The 7,612-nt window shown below is 38.0% G+C and overlaps 1 pseudogene; it reads left to right on the plus strand.

The window, feature by feature from the left end:
• Zscan4-ps2 (zinc finger and SCAN domain containing 4, pseudogene 2) lies at positions 2,738-7,139 on the plus strand (annotated as a pseudogene).

The following is a 7,612-nucleotide window of genomic DNA, read 5'->3' on the forward strand; positions in this document are numbered from 1 at the left end:
CTTTGTAACATACACACTGTCCTGCTATTCTGTGCATTGAAACATGTCATGTCTGTGTCCCTGATGTTTTACTTGAAGAATATGGCATACAAGTTCCTTGTTCTTTGCTTTATAGAATAGATTTTAAATTATAATAATTTCCTCTCTAAAAGTAATGTTTTTGTTAAGACCTATTAATTTGTTATAAATTTTGTTGGGATTACAAATACTTTTCTGAGAAAAGTTCGCATGTTGTACAAACTCTATTCATATAAAATACCTTTTCATATAAAAGAAGAATTGCTGTTTTATCCCCATTCTAACTCTTAGTATAAATAAAATAATGCAGTGGGTTGTTCTGATGCTGCTTATATTATCATGCTAAATATTGGCTTCTTAATCTGTGGTCGTCCACAAAGTACAGAGCTACACATCTACCAAATGATGTTATTTGAATATTGTCCCTAAATACAACTGGTCAAAAAAAAAAAAAAAAAAAAAAGCAACTTGCTATGACTGGTCATCTGAGGGAGAAAGGTGGAATTTGAGGATTAAGTGAAGAGATTCCTGGTAGAGGAAGAGAAAGAAGAAAGAAGACTGAAGTGGAGGAGGTTGCCATGGGAAGAGATGAAATATAAATTCTTGGAACAGAGAAATAGCAAGTATAAGGGACTTGATCGTTGGGGAATAAGCTGAAATAGCTGTAAATCAGCCTTATTTAGGCTTGAGTTTGTAAATAAAATAGCTAGATTGTGTTTTTTTTTATATGGACAAGCTAGCATTATGGATCCCTTCCAACAGCAACAACCAAAAAAATGATTTAAAAGCATGGCTTCTACCTTCCTAGTAGTAGCGGTTCCAGGACAACCTTACTTCTATCATCTTTTTCTTCTTCTTCTTCTTGATGCTTTTGTGCTTTTTTTTTTTTTTTTTTTTTTTTTTTTTTTTTTTTGGTGACACCTTCTGTTCATGGAAGCCTATGTTTGAGCTCTATTTGAAATCCAGACTTGCCTCAAAGTGATAGAGATGCTTCTGCATCTGTTTTCTGATCTAGGATTAAGTGTGTAGCAGGGATTAAAGGCACTAACCTCCTTCAAGTAATCTAATTGCTAAATTGAATTGTGCCCTTGAAATTCACTTTCAGGAAGAAAATAGTGAACAACAGTAAAGTGTTTATTGTTCTCATGAAAAAACACTTTCATCTGAATGTTTCTTCTTGTTAGTATTGCATTAATTCATTAATATACTGAACATCATCAATAGCAAAAAAAAAAAACAAATGATACATTTTTACATGGTGAGTCAATCATTGTTGTAACAAATGGCTAATTCATTTGAAGAATTTGTAGTGCTTTCTTTGTCATGTGGCATTTTTTTTCCATAAAGGGAAGGGCAGCTTTAGGTTTAAGCATTGAAAATTTATGGTTTTGTGAATGTAAAAAATTTTAGAAGTTGTAAATCACTGATTTTCCATCCTATTTGGGGTAAGGGAAATTAAGGTTCTATGTTTTGGACTGAAGTTTAGCACAATCTCAGTGTTTGAAGATAAAACATCAACATGTGAATTTAGGGGTCACAATTGAACCTATCAATTAGCATGATTGGACAAATCAATTCACAAAGGCAACCACGTTTAAATCCACCACTCTGGAATTAATGGCAAGGATGTGTCAACCTGATCCACACTGTAGGGCTATTATGTCTAGGCATACAAGGGAAAAAAATTGTCTCTAGATGAAGTAAAAGAAAACAGAGACAGAAAAACAAAAAGGATGTGTGAAGTAGTGAGGTCACTCTGGGATGTCAGCACTGAGGAGTTAAAAGTTATAGGATTGTAGTGCAAGATCATTCTGAACAAGTCAGTGAGATTGTGAGCAGACTAGGATACCATATAGACACTTGTAAAAAAACAAACAAAACAAAAAACAAATGAACAAACCAAACATGAGAGAGAGATGGAAAGATAGAGAAAACAAGAGAGAACAACAAAGACCACCACATTTTGCCACAAATTTTAATCTCTCCCTAGTATACAGTCCTCATATAATGTCCATGTTTTCCCAATAGGCAATGCACATTCCTCTCTACCAAAAGACATAAGTTCCCTTCAGCCTCCATCTTTACTATATTGTGCTACAGACACCTTCTGGATTCTTCTTGCCCTATCTGATCCTCCTATCAAGGATTCTACAGGGTTCACTGAAGCATTTAGGATCCAATCTCTCTGGAAACAGGAAATTTTAACAAGTTTCCATTGACTACTATGTGAGAACACAGGATCAGAGGTCATAGAAGATAAATGCCAATCTTGGAATTCCTCTTCAGTGTGGTACTATTTCCATTCACTACAGTGACTTACAACACTTGATTAGGAGATGATCTTCTTCCAAAGAAGAGTCAATCATTGCATTGGAGATGCAAAACTAGAGCTGAGTTAGGATTCCTTATGTGATTCAATCAGCAGGAAAAGATGTCTTTCCCTATTTTGTTTGCTTGCTTGTATTTGATGCCCCCTTTTGGCATTATCTGTTCCTCTGGGTCAGACTGACCTTGGATCTCTGGGCTTAATAGGCAGTGCTGGGGACTACTGACTCTCCTGATTCAATTTCTATTACTTTGAGTACTATGGATAAAATGGTAATCTGCCCCACCCAGGAACAGGAGTTTTGATAGAATCACTGTGTGAATTTAATCCTCATCAGTAACTGACTAAAGGAAGCCAGGCGCTATAAAAGGGAACCAATCCTAATAGAACCTCAGATAAAGCAGAGCCAAGGCAGAGACACACAGTGCCTCCCTGGGCTTCTTGGCATCACCCTTGAAGTTCACTGGAGAAAGAGGTGAGGTGGAGGAATAGGTAAACTTTCCTTCCTAGTGGTCTTGAATGTGTAAGTATATGTGTATTTATGTGTGTATGTGTGTTTATTTGTGGACTTGTGAGAAGATTCATCACAATTATGGGTAGATCTCAGTAGTTCAATATTGCCTTTTGGAAGCTTTCCTGATCAAGAGGTTGATTTTTATAAACTCTAAAGAAAACTCTGAGTTGGTAACCATTCAGGTATGTGTGTGGATATTTGTTTGCCTCTCTGTGAATTTAATATTCCTGATTATTCATTTTAAATATTTTCTTATGAACGTATTATTCTCTGGTGCTTTAGAATGAGACAGAAGGGTGAAACTTAAAATTTGAGGAACAGCAGAATAACTCCCAACTTTTCCAAAGGGGGAACAGACAACATTGCTGTGTTCTTAAGATCTCATGACAGATCTAAGCACCCTAGATACAGGACTTTCTGGTTATTGAGTCAATTTTTTTTCTACTTTTCAGTTGTTTTGCCCATTTCCAATTCCATGCAAGCAGATTGAAAGGACTATAGTGAAACATTTACTGTCAGAAACCCATAAAACCATCTGTGACACAAATCTCATTTGGTTTTGTGTTTGTTTTGTTAACATTAATTATGTGTTTCTTCCTTTTTTAAATTCACAGCTTTTACAGTACATCCATCAACTGTTAGCATTTTCGTAAAGTCACAAAACAGATATTAAACTACTATAGTTGAATCTTTCACACCATTGTCACCACAATGGCTTCACAGCAGGCACCAGCAAAAGACCTTCAGACCAACAATTTAGAGTTTACTCCAACTGATAGTTCTGGTGTGCAGTGGGCAGAAGACATCTCTAACTCACCAAGTGCTCAGCTAAACTTTTCCCCAAGTAACAATGGCTGCTGGGCAACTCAGGAGCTGCAAAGTCTCTGGAAGATGTTCAACTCCTGGTTGCAGCCAGAAAAGCAGACTAAGGAGCAGATGATTTCTCAACTGGTCTTGGAGCAGTTTCTCCTCACTGGGCACTGCAAGGACAAGTATGCTTTGACTGAGAAGTGGAAAGCCAGTGGTAGCGATATGAGGAGATTCATGGAGAGTCTGACTGATGAGTGCTTGAAGCCTCCTGTCATGGTGAGTTCCTCCGGGGTTTAGTAGAAGGAAAGGCAGAAACATTTGGGGTTTGGGAAAAGTAGGGGGTTTTGTATTGTTTTGTTTTGTTTTTTCTTTGATTGCTTGTCTATGTTGTATTTTACAAAGGAGATTATATTCTGTAACAAAAATCTTTATACTGAAGAAAAATGATTGCCTCAAATTATCATGAATATAGCAGAAAGGAGCCTATCAATTAGGTTTGATATGCACAACTAAGTCTAGTTTATTTACATGTTAGTAGAGAGAATGAAGAATTGTCCTGGGGAGGACTTTAAGGATGTAGAAGAGATAACTTGCGTGTGAGACCCAGCTTGTTCCTGGAGATGCTTACTGAGTATTCATGAGGACTATGTTAGATCCTGCCATGAACACTTATACACAGGGTTCACAGTGCTAGCCTGTGATCCGTGGAAGTGTGTGGCAAAAATTTGGGATTAAATTGACTAGATGGATTCTCAAATTGGCTGTTACTTATCATTGAATCTCTGTCTAGAAAACTGAGGTGTCAGAATGGTAAAGTTCTGATATTGAAATATGGTTGGTGCTGTATACAAAACAGCACCATACCCATAAGAATTTCTGTGATGCATAATGGTGCTTCAGTCCAAACATTCAAATTTGGATAGACCTAATAAAGATTTAATTATGTTGGATGTTTTCTCAAAGCTGTGATTTGCAAAATTCTTAGTTATTTACAGAAATTGTGAAAAGTTGAAAATATTCTACCACCCCATACATGCATTCCTACATACCAATTAAAAATGCTTCCTATTTCAGATATTTTGTTTAGATTTTTATTGGTTTAGTTTTGTGGTTCATTTCCTGGTTGCTTGCTTGCTTGTATTTGTGATTTACAACATGGTTTGTTTGTTTTTTTGCTTGTTTGTTTATTTTTGGAGACAGGGTTTCTCTGTATAGCCCTGGCTGTCTTGGAACTCACTTTGTAGACCAGGCTGTCCTAGAACTCAGAAATCTGCCTGCCTCTGCCTCCTAAGTGCTGGGATTAAAGGCGTATGCCACCACTGCCCTGCTGCAGCATTGTTTCTTTATGTAGTCTTCCTTGGCCTTGTAAGCAGAGGAATTACCCTCCCTCTGCTACTCAAGTGTTAGGTTAAATGGTTTTTGGGTTTTAGGTTTTGTTTTAGGGATTGTTTTTGTTTTGTTTTGTTTTGTTGAGACAGGATTTCTCTGTGGAGCCCTGGCTGTCCTGGAATTCACTCTGTAGATAGACCTGGCCTCAAACTCAGAAATCCTCTTTCTTCAGCCTTCCAAATTCTGGGATTAAAGGCACGTGCCACACAGCCCAGCTAAATTAAATCTTTTGACCACACCTTACAAGTTAAGAATTATACTGCATATACTCTTTGAGTTTTAATTTAAGTTTAAATTTTCATACTAAGTACACTGCTCCCCTAATATCTAGTCATGTTCCTGAGAACAGGCCTTGTGATTCTTTGAGACACTACATTCAAAACAAAGATCAGATAAAGTTAAGACAATCTGAAAACATGGGCTAGCCAGTTTAAGGAAGGCTTATCCTCCTTCAATGTGTTGACCAGTTAAAGAAACTATGGTTGGCAGAGCTCACAGGAACACAACTTTGTGTGTCTCTAGGGACAATGACTTGACATTTGGAAACACATTATCTATAGTGAATTTAGAATTCAGAATTTGTGAGTGCCAGGAATGATCATTAGACTTAAGGCCTAGACGAATGAGCTAGTCAATATTCCAGTGTCCCTGTGCTTGCAGGTTGAGGTTAGGTGTCTGCAATCCACGTGCTTGTGCATAAGAAGAACATGTCTTCCCTTACAGGTCCATGTTTCAATGCAAGGACAAGAAGCCCTCTTTTCTGAAAACATGCCATTAAAAGAAGTCATCAAGCTTTTGAAACAACAGCAATATGCAACAAGGCCAACACCAGATAATGAGCAGATGCCAGTAGACACCACACAAGATAGATTATTGGCCACAGGTTAGTTGGTAACCTAGATAAAAGAGTCATGTTTTGAGGGGGTCCATTTTGGATACATTTTCATAGATTGTCTTCTTTCCAAAGGACAAGAAAACAGTGAAAATGAATGCAACAACTCTTGTAATGCTACTGAAGGAAATGTTGGTGAAAGCTGTAGTGGAAATGAAATGGACTCCCTTCTTATTATCCAGAAAGAACAGCACCCTGAGCATGAAGAGGGGAATGTTGTTTGTCAATTCCCTCATGGTGCCAGAAGAGCAAGTCAAGGCACCCCCAGTCATCATGTAGACTTCCCGAGTGTTCCGACTACTGCCGATGTCCCCATGGAGGAACAACCAAAGGATTTATCCAGAGAAAACATCTCTGAGGACAAGAACAATTGCTATAACACTTCCAGAAATGCAGCTACTCAAGTATATAGTGGTGATAATATTCCCAGGAACAAGTCAGACTCCCTTTTCATTAACAAGAGAATATATCATCCTGAGCCTGAGGTGGGAGATATTCCTTATGGAGTTCCTCAGGATTCTACAAGAGCAAGTCAAGGAACATCTACATGCCTGCAAGAGTCACTTGGGGAATGTTTTTCTGAAAAAGACCCTAGGGAGGTACCAGGGTTGCAGTCTAGGCAAGAGCAGCTTATCTCTGATCCTGTCCTTCTTGGTAAGAATCATGAGGCAAACTTACCATGTGAAAGTCATCAAAAGAGATTCTGTAGAGATGCCAAACTATACAAGTGTGAAGAATGTTCTAGGATGTTCAAACATGCCAGGAGCCTTTCATCCCACCAGAGAACTCACCTGAATAAGAAGAGTGAATTGCTTTGTGTCACCTGTCAGAAAATGTTCAAACGAGTCTCTGACCGCCGAACCCATGAGATCATACACATGCCAGAAAAGCCTTTCAAGTGCAGCACATGTGAAAAGTCCTTCAGCCACAAGACCAACCTGAAGTCTCATGAGATGATTCACACAGGAGAAATGCCTTATGTCTGTTCCCTATGTAGCCGTCGCTTTCGCCAATCATCCACTTACCATCGTCACCTGAGGAATTACCACAGATCTGACTGAACTATCTAACATCCTCAGCAGAGACTGGTAGGGCTTCAGCCTCAGTATGTCATCTTCAAAGAGAGAAGAATGTTGCAAGTAAATTGTACTGTCCCAATAATGATATAACATGCTTGTGGATTGCCACTTTTATGTTTTGTTTTGTTTTTTATTTTGTGTGTGTGTGTATGTAATTTTTTGTCTGTATTTCCATAGTTCCACAGCATAAGTTATTAGAATACTTTGCTGTTAATTCTTGAGTTGCTTCTTGCTTTTAGACAGTGTCTTTCTGGTTGACAGCTTTATAAACCTGTCTTTCTGGCACTAGAGTTTCCAAACATTTTCTGATCTCCACTTTTATTCTCTACAGTGTTCTTGACAGAAGCCTGGCATTCCCTCTGACATTTTTCTACATGTTGGGGTTTTCATCCCAAGTCTTAGGGTTGCAAGTTAAATGCATTGCCTCTTCAGACATCTCATGCCCTGTCTACTGCTTACAGTTCAAGAATATTTCTCTACATTACTAGAACGACATTCAAAGTGGAATAATAAATAAATAAATAATCAACAATTGCTCAGAGTAGTTTGGAGGATCCTCCCCTACCTGTTCAATTATCATTCTC

Source organism: Mus musculus, chromosome 7 (genome assembly GCF_000001635.26).
Source record: "Mus musculus strain C57BL/6J chromosome 7, GRCm38.p6 C57BL/6J".
Lineage (NCBI taxonomy): Eukaryota > Metazoa > Chordata > Mammalia > Rodentia > Muridae > Mus > Mus musculus.